General features: G+C 37.5%; 1 protein-coding gene and 1 non-coding gene across 2 annotated transcripts in view; one reads left to right on the top strand and one right to left on the bottom strand.

Moving 5' to 3' along the window:
• Positions 1 to 17,036, bottom strand: part of MLLT3 (MLLT3 super elongation complex subunit) — a 260,606-nt gene that overhangs the window by 118,278 nt on the left and 125,292 nt on the right. The window lies entirely within an intron of this gene.
• Positions 9,631 to 9,702, top strand: TRNAE-UUC (transfer RNA glutamic acid (anticodon UUC)). The gene has a single exon. It is a non-coding gene; the product is annotated as a tRNA-Glu (tRNA).

Here is a 17,036-nt window from a genome sequence, read left to right as displayed (position 1 = left end):
TCACCACAGAGCATTGAGCAGAGTTCCTTGGGCTATAGAGTAGGTTCTCATTAGTTATCTATTTTATACATAGTATCAATAGTGTATATATGTCAATGCCAATCTCCCAATTCATAAGAACAGAAACATTTACTCAGGAACATAAGGAGTGTCAAGGGCTCAGGCATGCCTGGGTGTCAATCCGGAATCCACCTCGAGCTAGCCAGGCTACCTCTGGAAAGTTACTCCAATTTTCTGAACCACAGGTGCCTTGCCTGGACAATGTGAGAACTAAACAAGATGATGTATGTAAAAGACACAGGATAGGTCCTGGAACACATAAAGAAGTAGCAGAAGTAAGGCAGGAAATCTAACCTGTAAATACCCAATTGTCATGTAAACCTTTCGGATGAAAATAGAAAGGAGAAAAGTACAGAGCCCTGGATTTGGATTAGAAGACTCAGTTCCACGGCCCTGGACTAAGGATTCTCTAGACAGCTCTAGTTCCATTCCCTTTATATTTTTATTTTTTTAAATTTTTGGCTGCGTCGGGTCTTCATTGCTGCATGTGGGCTTTCTCCAGTTGCATCGAGCAGGGGCTACTCATCGTTGCGGTGCACGGGCATCTCATTGAGGTGGCTTCTCTTGTTGCAGAGCACGGGCTCTAGGTGTGCGGGCCTCAGTAGTCGTGGCATACAGGCTCAACAGTTGTGGCTCACAGGCTCCAGAGCACGGGCTCAGTAGTTGTGGCGCACGGGCTTAGTTGCTCCGTGGCATGTGGGATCTTCCCGGACCAGGGCACCCTACACTGGCAGGTGGATTCTTAACCACTGTGCCACCAGGGAAGCCCCCATTCCCTTTAAAAGAGAGAACACCATCTACACATTGTAAGCATGGCTATCAAGACTCAAGAAGATTATATATGTGGGGAAATACAAGTCTGAGGCATTTTTAATGCAGAGGAGGATAATGATGTACTTAAAAATTGGTTAGACACTCCATGAATACAAATATGATTACAAAGAGGTATACTGAAGACAGGATTTTAACACTTGGCAGTCTCCTGTAGCCCACCCTAGGAAAATTTCCCCAAACTGACATCAGAAAAAGTAAATGATGATGAATGAGGCATCTCACCTGACCTCACAAGTTTCTCTAATAAAAAATGAAAAAGCAAAAGGACTCAGAGTGTCTTCAGCCCTGCATCCACTGACCACCTGCCAACCTATCATGAATATTCAAATACCCTGAACACTGAGCAGGGTGCCACTAAATGCATGAGCACCCCACCCCAGCTAGAAAGATAGCTAGAAAGATACATCCATGACATTTCCAGGCTGCAGAGCCCCTTTACAGAACAGCAGTTTCAGTGTCCCAGTTGCTTGGGATTAATCATGCCAATGCCATTCGAAGGAAGTTTATTCTGTGGGCTGCTGTACATGCCAGAGAAGTTATAGCTGTTCCTCTATACACCCTTTTGTACAGTTCACTTTCTCTATTCTGCATGCAAAATGCTCCTATTATAGAAAACAGCTGTTAGTGAGCACATCTTATAGTTGAAGGTCTTAAAATTTTTCCCCACCCTTTAAAGGAAATGATCTGTTATGTATTACTATTCCAAAGAAGTCTAGTTTTATAAGAAACTGTTTACCAACTCATACCTCAATTATTTTTAAATGCGGTATTTTCATAAATAACAATGAACAATGTCTGTTGAGCACCCTGAGTTCTCAATTGGAAACAAACAATAGAAACTTTTTATTCACAATAAACATGACAGAAACGCAGTAGCAATGCGAATACAAATTTACAGTCTAATCTGAAAAAAGGTCAAATTAGGGGAAGTAGTTTATTTATTCGACTGTTTTATAATCAGAATCATCAGCATGAGTTTCTAACCTTAAGGATCTATTAAGATCTATGTAATAAGAGGCCAAATGTCATAAATTACTGAAGGGATACCCATCTATAGAAAGCCATCACATTTTTTTAGGTGACAATAAAATGGGAGGATTCATATTCATTCTTTAAACTATGCACATTAATTCAGTAGAAATCACTGGGAACTCTTATTCCTGTCAAAATCCAGCCAAAATTCTGAGATGTTGGCTCTCTCAGAACGTCTCTCTGTTCCTCTTCCAAGCTTCTCTTGTTGCACTTATCAGGCAGCCTGATAACGTTCATTCACCTCTCAGACTCCTCACTAGACTGAGCGACTTGAGGTCAGCAACCCCACCATTATTATTTGAGCACCAAATAATAAGTGCTCAATAAATATTTGTTGAATTCAATTTCTTAAAGATTCATGCCACTCTTGAGTTTGTGGTTAGCAGATACAAACTAGTATATACAGGATGGATAAACAACAAGGTCCTACTGTATAGCACAGGGAACTATATTCAGTATCCTGTGATAAACCATAATGGAAAAGAATATAAAAAACAATGTATGTATATGTATAACTGAATCACTTTGCTGTACAACAGAAATTAACACAACACTGTGAATCAACTATACTTCAATTAAAAAAAAAAAGGATTCATGCCACTCTTCACTGATCTACCATTGCTAAAGAAGTTGCCTTCTACAAGCAGCAATGATTTGATATTAGCCAGTCAAATCCCTCTCCAAACTCACTACAAGCAAAATGATCTTTTAAAAATTGGTAGAGGTGATAGAAAGTGTTGCCACAGAGTAGTAGTCTCTTGAAAGCTGAGTATCTAATGTGGGACTGATTCTAATTCCATAGTACCAAATTTTAAGAAACTGAGTTAACAAATTGCACCAGAAGATCTCCAACATCATTTTGAAACTAACACTATAGAGCCATAAATAACATTTCCCTTTTCCTCTCCTTCTGCACATTACTACTCATGTACCCCAAGGTTCTAACTAGAAGACATTCCAAAACTCCATGCAGATCTACCCACACACAACACCCAAAATTTAGGCCTGAGAGCAACAGACCAAAGTTTTCATAGATAATGAGTAATTGGGCTTTTCCCCCCCCTAAAATAGCTTTTCAAAATAATAGGCACAATATAAACCCATATACATAGTATTTAGAATGATGTTAACTATATACATTGACCATTAATCTATTTAATTTTTAAGTTGAGTGGAAAATGTACAAAAAAAAGAAAAACACATGAAAAGGAAAAAAAAGTCATGATTTGGTTAGCATGGAATAACTCAAATCCTTACTTATTACCTGAGATTTTTTTTGTGTGTGTGTGTGGTATGCGGGCCTCTCACTGTTGTGGCCTCTCCCGTTGCGGAGCACGGGCTCCGGACGCGCAGGCCCAGCGGCCATGGCTCACGGGCCCAGCCGCTCCGCGGCATGTGGGATCTTCCCGGACCGGGGCACGAACCCGTGTCCCCTGCATCGGCAGGCGGACTCTCAACCGCTGTGCCACCAGGGAAGCCCATTACCTGAGATTTTTAATATTAATCCTTTAGGAGAAAAAGGCTTGGAAAATAGCTATGCTTGATACAAAGAAATAAATGCTCCTTAGATGAATAAATGAATTTGTGCTAATATAATGTTATATATACAATAAGTAAACTTAATTTATCAAAATATCTCATTTTTAGCACCAAAAACAAAAAACAAGAAAAAGAAAGAAAAGAACAAACTCCTCCAGATCCACAAGACCATCACACGTAATAAGCTTTAGAAAATATCATTAGGCAACAGTTTTTTCCCAAATCCTTAGGAAAATAGCTGGCAGATTCCTCTCCAGAGCCTCTCTCCAGTCTATTTGCTTAGACACTAGACTTTACACACATCTGAATACTTTTGATAAGGACATGGCCCAGTTGCCCATTGATAATTATTGCTTTTACTTTATTTACAGTGCAGAGCCCTCCCACACCAAACTCTCTATACATACAGACTGGTTATTACCATGGCTTTGTGCCCAATGTCCCTTGCAGCTTCAGCATTTTGGACTCCTTCTCTTCCTGCTTCAGTTCCACCACATCAGAGCCCCTAAGAAAAGTGAAGCAGGGTACTACATGGCCATCTTGCTGCCCCTGTTCTGTGCATCTGGAAATCCAAAGACTAACATCTAGCAGTCTGGGCATCACCCTGCCACCGAACATGGCCCAGCCTTTACACTCCTGACATTTTGAAAAGAACAAAAATCAACGGTTGGATTTTATTTTTGTTTTTATAAGCTCATGCATGCACACACACACACACCACACACACACACACACACACACACACAGATTCTGCCATTGCTTCTATTCAGCCCATTTCAAAACAGGTATTTCCAAATAACAAAAAAATGCTTTCCCCCTTTGTGTCACTTCCTCATTTCCCTGAAAAAGCATTAAAGATAACATCATGCAATTTTTGAATTGTATTGTTGAGTTGTTTTCACCTTGTTGACTTTTTTAAAAATTCAAATGCAATTGTGAAAATCTAATGGCTTCCTATACAATAAAGAACTGTGGCCACACAAGATAACTTTCTAAATAACTTTCATAAAATTACAAAGAAACAAACTAGATATAGTTAGCTAACTAGGCAGATGTAAAACACATGTCTACCTCCTCAGGATTCACCATTTAAGGACCAACTCAAACAGACCTCCTCTGGAGAGCCTTCTGTCAATACTCCAAAACAAAAATGGCACTGCCCCTCTTCTGGGTTCAACCTTTTTTCTCACTGATCCTATTAGGAAATCCTAATATATATGCTACTATCAAGCCCCATCCTCACCCTAGATTAATTGTGTGCTTTCCAAGGGCTAAGGTTGTATCTCAGGACTCTCTTCATCTCTGAACCCAGCCACCCTTTATGAAATTGAGTAGAATCAATGAAACTTAACTTTAGTATGACCTCACAGGAAGAGATGGAGCAAGCCTGGCAGCTGACAAGAAATGCCTGGGTGGCAAACAGAAAGTATGAGCAAAGGCATTAGGAAAGTAACAGCATAGTGGAACCGTCAAGTATAAGAAGAAACACTGAAAATGATGAATAAAAAAACAGATAATATGGATAAAGTTTATACTTCTATAGAGAACTCGTACCATACACACTCAGAAATTCACATCCAAACTCAGGGAGGGTAAAAATGCATAACATATAAAAGAGGAATCATTAATTTTGAATGTTACACAAAACTCCTAGATTTGGAATAAGAGTTCAAGACTCCAAATTGGCTATGTTGAAAAATCTTAATGATGATACATAACAATGACTTCATTGGTTAGTAATTTGGAATCTTTACGTATAGACTCAGAACATCCATGGCTCAATTCGGAATCTTTACGTCGTATAGACTCAGAACATCCATGGCTCTCTCTCCAGGTAGTGGGGAAAAAGAGGATTTTTTTTTTTTTTTTTTTTTTTTTACATGTATGCACGTTTTCAGCTTTTGGAGGAGTTGCGTCACTAGCCGGTCTAGCTGAGGTTAAGTCAATACATTTCATCTGGAGAAAATATAACCATGATATTAAAATAAGACCACCTTCATAACCATTTCTTCAAGGAACACATAACAAATAAGTCAACAAAATACAGGGAGTGCCTAAAACTACATAACATTACAAATTGCTAGGAAATATTAAATATAAGTCTTCAAGCTTACATCTTTCACTAAAATTCATAGCACTACCACCAACCTGTCCCAAGTTCCCTCAGTATAAACTCAGTATACAGCATTGCTTCAAATGATTGGCCTAGTGGAAATACATATCCGGACTAATCTGATAAGAAAGAGTAAAACTGTATCTTCAGAGAAAGTTCAACCTAGAGACAGACCTAATTCTTTTATTGAAAACTATTAAATTGAAAAATCTTAATATTTCTATCTTAAGGAAACCACCACTTTTAAAGTTAAACCTTGGGCAAAATATTTTTCAGAATACCATATTTCATAAGGTCCATCTGGAAAAGCAACATTAGCTACACGGAAAATGGTCTTCTAGGGGAATAACTAAGATCCTCATTTGGCAGAGGAGCATCTTCATTTCAGTGTGTACTACTACATCAAAAAAACTGGTCATCAGAACTGTTGGTGGGAATGTAAACTGGTGCAGCCACTGTGGAAAACAGTATGCAGGTTCCTCAAAAAACTAAAAATAGAACTACCATAAGATCCAGCAATTCCAACCCTAGGTATATATCCAAAGAAAACAAAACCACTAATTGGAAAAGATACATGCACACCAATGTTCAGAGCAGCATTATTTACAATAGCCAAGATAGGGAAGCAGCCTAAGTGTCCATCAACAGATGAATGGATAAAGAAGATGTGGCATATATATATATATACTGGAATACTACTCAGCCATAAAAAAGAATGAAACTTTGCCATTTGCAGCAACATGGATGGACCTGGAGGGTATTATGTTTGTTGAAATAAGTCAGACAGAGAAAGACAAATACTGTATGTTATCACCTATATGTGGAATCTAAAAAAGAAAACAAATGAATGAATATAACAAAACAGAAACAGACTCACAGATACAGAGAACAAACTTGTGGTTACCAGTGGGGAGAGAAAAGGGGGAAGGGGCTTGATAAGGGTATGGGATTAAGAGGTACAAACTGCTATGTATAAAATAAATGTATGCATAGAAGCTATAAGGAGATATTGTATAGCACAGGGAATATAACCAATATTTTATAATAACTTTAAATGGAATATAACCTATAAAAGTTCTGAATCACTATATTGTACCTCTGAAACTAATATTGCTTTTCATTAATTAATCAAATATATAAAGAGCCACTGAAGAATCTCACTTCCTAAAATAATCCCCTCATGATTTCTGGAATAGCAGAAGTCAACAACCCTTGGGACAGTCCTCTGGCATCAAAGTTTTACCCAGTTTTACCCCAGGTTTTACACTTGGCCCTGCTATCACTAAGACTGATACTGCTGTTTATTTAGAGGAAAAAAAGGGAATATAATGTCTTCATTTATAAAATTATCCTATCTTCTCAATAATATTACCCTAATTAATTCAATTCAACAGGCACTATATAATCATAGGGCTACAAAGATAAGGTGGAATCTTGCTCTCAAGCAGATGACAGTCTAGCCAGACACTGTCCTCTAAGTGCAGGTTCTATTCTAGGGGCATGAGATAGAGTGATAAACACAGCTGACATGGCCCCTGCACTTATTAACCTTACGTCCACTGTTAGGAGGCAGGGAGGGTGAGGAGGAGAGAAGAAAGAATACACGTACAAGAAAATATCAAGAAAGTATTAAGTGCTACAATGAAAATACAGCAGGTTGACATGAGGGAAATGGGAGAGTTCCTCTTTACTTTAGATGAATACACCCTCCCTGAGAAGGTGACATTTAAGCTGAGACCTCAAAATAAAAAAAGGAGCAGGGTATGTGTTGGCCAGGCAGGAAAAAAGCGCTATTTATGTTGCTTACAGAGACAGATGTGTAAACAACCTAAAGAAAGCCTGCCTTTACACCTGCCTCCAGGGCTGCTTAGCCCCTTACCTGGATTTTCCTCTCTAGCTGAGGTGAAGGCTACTTCCTCCTTCCTGAACATTTTCTCCCATCCTGAATTCACCAGGTTTGGCTCTTATGACCTTGCAACCTCATTTCTCAAATCTTAAATTCTCCCAATGCTACGAACTCCCAAGAAAACACTTTGCATCTACTTACAAAATCTTCGTTATGATTCTTCATCATGAAGGTTTTTTAGGTAGATATAATTATTGGGAATTGTATAACCCAATCTTAAGTAAGAGATTTTTTTTTTAAAGTACGTCCCTTGAAATAGAGTTCCTAAACACAGTACAGAAGGAAGCATCTGGACTAAGGAAGGTCAACCCCCAAAAAAGAAGTGGATTTTAAGTGCAATTTGAGAAAAAGAAAGATCACAGCTGTAAAGCTACCTACTCAAGGGGAGAGAAGCAGTGTTGCAAGGGGAAAAACTACCTGGATCAAGAAGGAAGGGAAGGATACAAAAGTGATGACACTCAAAATATTAGAATACAGAGGTTACGATTTCCTCAAACACATTCATATTAAAGGGATATTTTTCAGCTTAATTTTTTTCTTTTAATAAGTGCACAAGGTGTAAGAGCCACTTTTAAATGTGGTACACCCATCTCTTCTTGTATAGCATGCAATTTTTAATACTCACCCTTTAAGTATTCAATGCAGAGGATTACGAATTGGTGTTACACACAAGACAGCTATCAACTGCATTAGGGTGACAGAAGTGGCAATGTGTTATAAAATAAGTAAATATAATCAATTAAAGTTAAGACTCATTTTCTACTGGATTTGAAAAAAAAAAATACAATAGCCTAAAAGATCACCTCAAACTAACTTCACAGAAACACCAAAAGACAATCATGCAAAAAAGGTCAATGATCCAATTTTTCTCTTCTCAGTCTTTGCTTTATTCCCTTTTCAGTAGGGGGAGGAAAAAAAATGCTTCCAGGGAAGGGATCAAAACTGTTCTAACTTTAGAGAAAGAGCTGAAAACAAGATTCCTTTTCAACATCTTGTGGACTCTGTTTCGTTTTTTCTGTTTGGCATTTTGGCACAGAGGTAGCCTATCCTAAGTATCCTAATTGATTTAAGCTCCATTAGATATTCCAAATGAAGACAGAATGAGGGTGATACTGATATGATGGCAACTGTTTAGACATAGTGCATACAAGAATGTGGTTCCTGTTCAGTCTGACAATCTTTCAATCTTCCCAAATAAACCAAGGAAAATTCTGTCTCTCCACTCTCCTAAAGCAAGGGTTTTCAGACTGTGTTCCAGAAAACCCTACACCCCAGCAGTGTGTATTGCTTTTACAAAAGCAATAGGGTGCTTGCCCCAAACAATGAAACTGTAAATAGCCTAAGGACCAATCCTGAGTTTTAGATACAGGATTAGGGTCCCTTCAGATTATGTGAAAAAAAAAGTAAGCCACTGCTAAAATAAAGTCTGACACCACTGCTCGAAAGTACTATAAAAATTTAACTATATCATTAAAGTAAATCTACTTTCACAGAGTATTTTTTGCTTGCTCCTGTTGAACACAGAAGTGATCTACTGTTTTCTGTCTGTCCTGACTATAAAAGTGAGCTACACTGATTTCTCACTGAGATTTGCAGTTCTGGTATGTCTTTTTGTTTGTTTGTTTGTTGCAGTATGCGGGCCTTTCACTGTTGTGGCCTCTCCCGTTGCGGAGCACAGGCTCCGGACGCGCAGGCTCAGCGGCCATGGCTCACGCAGGCCTAGCCGCGGACCGGGGCACGAACCCGTGCCCCCTGCATCGGCAGGCAGACTCTCAACCACTGCGCCACCAGGGAAGCCCTCTGGTATGTCTTTGAGCTAAAAAGAGACAGGGAGCAAGAGGAGAAAACCAGCTGCTACTCTTCTTATGGGGTCAAATGTTACAAAATACCTTCCGATTACCAAATGCAGTGCTAATTGCATGGTACCTCTCATGGCCTCTGAATTCCAGGAATTATTTAATAGGGGGAAATAGTACAAATATAAAAGAAAGAGAAATCAGGACAAACACAAAGACCATTAATAGTCAATATTATAGGTGGGAACTCACAAACTGAAAAGCTTAGGGAACAAACCAGGGAGAAGCAAAGAGGGAGTCAGTCATTGGGTTTCATTGTTGTGTGGTTAAAGAAAGCAGGTCTGGGGAGTTCCCTGGTGGTCCAGTGGTTAGGACTCCGCTCTTTCACTGCCGTGGCCCAGGTTCAATCCCTGGCCGGATAACTAAGATCCTGCGAGCTGCGAGGTGCAGCCAAAAGAAAAAAAAGAAAGCAGGTATGATATTGTCAAAAGGAGGAAGAAATTTTTAATGAGTAGAAATGTTTCTAGGAAAAGATTATAGTCCAAGCAGGAGTATGGGAGAAACATTCCACTGGATGGGTAACTGAAGTAGGTATTTCTTCGCGGTTCTTTTCAATCTCGAGATAGAATACCAAGGAAACAAGTTTTCTAAGAGGAAGGTAACGAAACAGGACATTGGTAAAGAATTTAGGAGCCAAGGGCTAGCTAGCAGCTTTAATCTTATTTGGGAATAACAGAGAATCACTTACTCTTTTAAGAATAGAAATGAAGGTATCCAAATAATGCCCAAGGCACACTGACTATTGCTCCAAATAAGGCAAGGAAAAGGGGAAGTGTAGAAATTAAGACTGAATATGAAGAAAAGGAGGAAAAAGAGGCTGCAAGTTAAGATGATCCCAGAAATTACTACTGTATCCCAAATATAAGTGTGAGAATTCTCAAGTACATGGAATTCTCAGGTTTACCATAGGAAGTGTAAAAATGTTTGCTAACTTAAAGCAAAGCCCCTTGAAAACTTCAGTTTAGTGGTAGGCGTCATTTTCTGACAGGAAATTGTGTGTAATGTGGAAGCAGAAGAGCTTAGAGGTCGAGAGCCAGGGGTTTTGAGAACCCCTTGGTTCAAATCCCACCTTGGACACTAGCATAATACATCCTATTCTCTCAGTTATAAAATGGAGCTAATGCTATTACCTATATCATACCATTCATTAAGCTTTAAGAGATCATCCACCATGCTAAAGGCATAAATGAGATAATCCCTATAAAGCTTGAGAACACTTTCTGGAAACTAGAAATCATCTACTAATCTAACAGTAGTCAAACACAAACCATAAACATTAGAGAACTTCTTTCGAACTTTCCCCCAAATCTGTCCAAAGAACAGATTTAAATTTACATATTTACCCTCAGTTTAATTAAGCATTCTTCTATCTGGTTTTATTTTTGGCCTTAGGGATTCTTGGACAGGGATACATGAAAAAGTAAAATATTCTTCACTTTGGAATTCTTTTGGCTCAACCCACCACTAAAAGTACTAGCCGGCGGTTCACAAAGTCAGCCCACCTTCAAACTCATGAAGCCCAAACTAGCACATATGATGAAAAAGCTGTACATCAAGTTTCCAAGGTTATGTATTATAAGGCAGTAACTGAAATACTGCAACAAAACAAACCAACAAAAAATAGAAATGCAATCTGAATTTGAGTCCTGTGGGGTAGTAACAGATAAATTAGCAAGGAATCAAGAGACGTGGTCCTGGCTCCATTTCTACCACAAATTTGCCATCTGACCTTTGGAGAGTCCCTTTCACCACTCACCCCAAAGGCAGCTTCTAGATCTACAATTCTGTTATTCCAAAGACAAGTCATACGTGCCACTTCTAACTTGAAGGCAAATGCATTTTGTTCTTTAGGATCTTCATTTAAGCACAAAACAACTATCAGCTAAAATACCACATCTGCTATAACACAGTCAGGAAACTGGGACAAAACAAATGAACAGAAACAAAACAAAGATTCAGAATCACACTTGAATATTTAAAAATGTTTCATGGTAAGTGCTTTTTAGAAGAGAATTTAATTTTTATTAGACCATTAAATAAATAAATACTGAATTTCTTTAATAGAGGCTGCCCCCACACACACACAAAATTCTATAAATTAGATTTTCATTTTCTTGTTTCCATTCTGATTATGAAGTCAGATTAAATCTACTGAGTGAGACCCTGTTTTACCTGTATAAATCAAACTAGAAATCTGATTCCTCGGGAACTTGATATAATTTAGTGATAGTACCATATCAGCTCAAGTATTAAGGAATGAAACATCAGAACATACTGGCAGCATTTATGAGAAACACCATGCTTTTAAAAAGCTAACGTAAAAAATTAAACCAACTGTTTGCACATTAGGCATAGCACATTATGTAAAAAAAACCCTTGAGTGTTATGATTTTACTATATACTGCACTTGTAAAACCCTGTTCTTAATCACACTGAAACATATTACATTGCTTTTTAAATAGAATGCACCCTGCCACAATGCACTCAATCTTAATAGTATTCCAGAACAGCATGCCCATATGAAAGATAGGTTGATGAATAGGTTTATGTCCTATTCAAGGAGATGAAACAGCTCAATAGAAAGATTAAATAAGGCTCCTGCCAGTGGCTGAATCTTAAAGTCAAAGAGAAGAACACAACTCAAACCAAATGTTATAGGCAAAGGTCAAACAAGAGAATAATTAAGACCCTAACTTGAAGAGCTAGCTAATGTTCGCTCTTTCAGTGTAAATCAGAAGAAAAATTACTCCTCTTAAAGTGTGCCCGTAATAATTTTCACTGAGTCGATTCCAAAAGATACGTTATAAAACTGAATGAAGGTGAACTAAGTCCCAAAATAACCTTTAGAGGGAACTACTTCTATTATGAAACTATTGGACCTTAAGTGAAAAATTCACTTTAAGATCCTACTGTCATATCATACTTTAAAAATTTATTCTAGATTTATTAAGTATCAGATATTAATAGAAATATGAATTTTGCTAAGAGCCTTTCAATTAATTTTTCGTAGAACTCTATTATTACCCAATTCATTTATATAAAAAGAAAAGAAAATGTATAAAGAATAAGCCAGGAATTTATGTTTCCAGGGTATTTTTGGTTTGTTGACTTTATTGTCCCACCACTAGTCCCAACCAATTTTAACAGGAGATTTAACTAAATGGATGGACATATTCCTCTCTATGTACACACACCACCTATAGAATGGAAATACAAGCTCAGCTATAAGAAAATTTGGGAAGTATAAAACAGTGCTAAAACAATAGGAAAAAGAAAATCTGCTTATCATGCTAGTGAATATTTTGGAGCCATTGTAATCCCACCTGGAGAAAAGCCTAGTTTATTGAAATTTATCATGGGACAACAGGTACATTTGTGTTTTTTAAAAATCATTCTCTTCACGTACTGTCATATCCTATTTTGAAAACCCACTATCTAACTTCATTTCTCTTCCAAATAGCCACATTTTTTGGACTATGTCACTGATATCACCTAATAAACTAAGTAAATCATATGAATTAATATACACATACCCCTATGATACCCATGGACTAAATACAATCAACCAGAAAGAATAGCAAGAAATCATATAAGCTTTCCTTACTCTCAATTTCTTTTCCTTGTTATTCTATTTTCATGAAGAAATGCTGGTAGATAAACTCTAAATCCATCTGACTGCAGTTTGGGCTCAGGGAGGGTCGAAACTAAACAACAGAACTTGAAATATCACAGGAAGAAGTTTTTAATATTTCATAATGATGATTTATTTAAAAATAAATGCATTTGTTCTCCTACATACTCCCACCCAAATAAGCATATCACACACTGCAAATAAGTCATTTTCTTTCCTACTTATGACAAAGAGCAGTTAGATATTTAAAAACAGCAAATTTCAAATAATTTCCTCCTCAGAGATAATAATAAAGGTATGATTTATTTAACACCCTTCACCAAGTCCCTGAAAGATCACTGATGTCAAATAAATCCATAACATAAGGAAATAAGTAGTGCAAGAGCCCTGCCAGCCACCCCTTTTTACAGATGGAATATGACAACTAAAGCAATTTACCCAGAGGTCAGGGAGCTAATTCCTGGCATTCAATCAATAGATATTTATTAATGGCTTCTATGCCCAGCACTCTGTGTGCGATGCTTGGATGAAAAGTATTTTCTTCTTTTTGCTTATTTGTAGCTTCTCATTTTTCTACAAAAAAACAAAAATTCTTACTTGTATAATAAAAGAAAAGTGTTTAAAACAATGTGATGCTGAATGCATTTGGAGAAGAACAAGGTTTCTGGAATTCAAAACACTAGGAAAGTAAGAAAAAGTGAGATTAAGGTTTCCCACCTGTGTGTACTTCCACCATACACCTTTTCCTATGAAAAAAACACGATACATTAGTAGTTGAATTTTATAAAGAAACCTAATTTAGACTAGCAAATCTGTGTTCTCTGCCTGACTCTGACATTTCCTAGCTGGAGTAACTAACTTTAGGCAAGTTACTTAACTTCTTTCTACCTCAGGTTCTTCTGTCCATAAAATTTTAAAAGGCATCACTGTGTAGACCCAATGTAATATATAAGCAGTTATGAGAAAGTCATTTTAGAAATGCTAAAGTCCTACGGAACGTTAGTCTTAACACATGACTATTTTGCCAACAGTTAAGCATATTTTCACTAAGTAGGGACAAAGGAAAGGTGTCATTTAGACAAAATTTCTGACAAACCAAGAGTTCGGTGTTAGAGATATTAAAACACAGCCTCTGCCCTTACGAATATCTCCCACCATTTCATGGATGGGCCTAGGACTCTAGTAGGATGTGGATATTATGCCCCTGCCAACAATGTAGCAGGGAAGATAAAGACCTTAACACAAAATTTTTTTAAACAGATTAGGATAACATGATTCTGCTAGACTATTAAAATGAATGATATAAATTTGGAAGTTTCTTAATTAATTTTATGTTTAATTTGGAAGTTTAGTTAATGATTAATGATATGAAGGGTATAAATTTGGAAGTTTTTTTTGGCGGTATGCGGGCCTCTCACTGTTGTGGCCTCTCCCGTTGAGGGACGTGCAGGCTCAGCGGCCATGGCTCACGGGCCCAGCCGCTCCGCGGCATGTGGGATCTTTAGGACAAACCTGTGTCCCCTGCATGGGCAGGCAGACTCTCAACCACTGTGCCACCAGGGAAGCCCCAATTTGGAAGTTTTTGAATTCTTTTACCAATATAGCTTACTTGGACTTCATATCTTATGAAATGCTTTTGTTATCTCTCCGTGGCTTTAACCCTACTTTCATTTAGATAGTGTGTATGGTTGTCAAAATAAATGTTTCTTGAGATTTGTTTTGATATTAAAACCTCAGATGTCATTTAACTCTATTAGGATTTTCAGTTTGCCTTAAATTTGTTGAGATAAGATAAACTATATTAATAAGCTAATATGCAAATTTTTCAAATCATCAATAGATTTCCTGGGGTGAGTTAATCTGGGATGGTTCCCATTACCACCATGGTCTAATTATTTCCAACAAGTGTGCTGCTGGCCATTCATTCATTCCTTTCATAAACACTGCACACATTACATACCATGACTAAAAATGCAAGCATGAAAAAATGAGAATTTATTCTTAAAGAAATCATAAGCTAGGCATTTTCTATCCAGACACTTTTAATCCAAATTAAGAATTTCAATTAACTCCCCCCTCCCCATCCCCAGGTTGCAGTATTAAATGAATGAAAGTGCCAAGTGTCTAGTAACAATAGTTGAACATTCCGGGTAGAACAAACTTCAGGATGGTTTGAAACTAACCATATATTGTAAGCATATGCATGTTTCAATGCAACAGCTCTTAACCAAAAAAAAAAAACAAAAAACAAAAAAACAGCTTTTCATAAGTACATAAGTTATAAGCTAAAGTACAATGCCAAGTAAACCAAATTTAGAAATATATTAAGTTCTAAACCATATGATTTCCTTAATCATATTAGTTCAGTCACTTAATTACAATTCAATCCTCTCCTAGTCAACCAAGTCAGTTAGCCACCCTCCCGAACAAACTTCAACTGCCATTCTTTCGATTTTCTGTGGGGTTACCAGCACTATACTTAAAAAAATTTCTTAGCTGAGACTCCATTAGTTTAATTACACTACAGCAGTGGTCTCTGGATCAGCAGTGTCAGCACCCCCCCGAGGAAATCATGCAACATAGGCCAATTCTCAGTCCCTACCCCGGACCTCTTGCACCTGAAACTCTGGGGATGTCTCTGGCAACCTGCTGCCCAAGCCTTTCAGGTGATTGATGCCTGTGCAAGTGTGAGAAACACTCCCCTCGACATTCTCTCACATACTCAACTGTGTCAGAGCAGAAAGTCTTCTTCTGTGAATCACTTTTTCTCATTGCTTTAGTTACATGGCTGTTTTCCTCCACCAACTGGGTGAAGTTACTTCCTTCCTAATAAACTACAGCACTTTCTAACACAGGGCTATTTTTGAAAGGACCAGAGGATTGTGTACAATCATCCCCTAAATGTCCTTTCCTAATGCTATTTAATAATAGAAAAACTGTTATAACAGTCAATTTCTTCCACTGTAATTTGTTTTAAAAAAAAAGAGAAAGAAAGAAAAAGAATGAACAACAAAACGAAATGCTCAAGAGTACGCTTACGATTCTTTTTTTTTTTTTAATGATTCTTAATGTGATAAAAACACAAAAGGTATGTCTGTTTACTGGCTCAAGCAGTCCCTGCCAGGAAGACACGGACATGGTCACAGAAGGAACTTTCTAAACATCAGAGGCTAAACAACAGTTGCTTTTCATTTGTTGGGTAGGAATAGGACTAGGTCCAATATTCAAGCTTAATCCACCAGATAATAAGCAAACTTTTCCCATAAGAAATGTCGAGAACAAAGTAATCCCATAATGTCACTGCTATGAAAACCATAATCCTATTTAAAAAAAAAAAAAGCAAAAGACAAGAAAAAAACCCAACTGTGCTAATAAACTCAAAGAGCAAAGTAGCTGCAGGCTGTTTAACAGTAATGGACTCAAAGCCTGGCCCATGTACAACAATGAAGCACAATACATAAATAATTATTGTGCAACTTGCAAATTATTACTGTACTTTCTAGTCATTGCACCAATAGAATTTATTGTACCACACTCTTGCTTGACGTCTGTTCCTAGAAGGCTAGAGATGATGCCCAATAGAAGTGTTAAATGCCTAGAGACATGGAATAAATTCGACTCCCTTAACTGATAAAATAACCAGCCCCTTAACACACAGGGACCCTGACCTTGCTGCAGCTGCTTCTGATTTGTGAGTGTCGGCTGGGAGTATCTTTTTCTGTCTCTTGGCTCCTAAACTTGCAATATATCATTCTGAGGATCCTGACATCATTTCCATAACTCTAATTATTGGACTGACTTGAAACCAAAGATTCTTCGGTAACTTCAGCTTAAGACCACACAGAAACTTTTATAATAACCTACTTAAGTAAATGAGTTGTGTAAACTGGAAGAGAAGGTTTGGAGTAGTGGTAAAGTTTGCATCTGTTATAATCTAAACGCGAGCTCAATTTAGAAAACTAGAACACCTTGAAAATTAAGTTTGGGCGGATATATAAATGTTCAAATGCAGCTGAGAGTACTTTCATATTCAATGACTAGCTGGCCCACAATTACTATTCCCTA

This window comes from Lipotes vexillifer, unplaced genomic scaffold (genome assembly GCF_000442215.2).
Source record: "Lipotes vexillifer unplaced genomic scaffold, Lipotes_vexillifer_v1.1 scaffold317, whole genome shotgun sequence".
NCBI classification, from domain to species: domain Eukaryota; kingdom Metazoa; phylum Chordata; class Mammalia; order Artiodactyla; family Lipotidae; genus Lipotes; species Lipotes vexillifer.
Note: the sequence above shows the minus strand (reverse complement) of the source record. Positions and strands in the feature narration are given on the sequence as shown.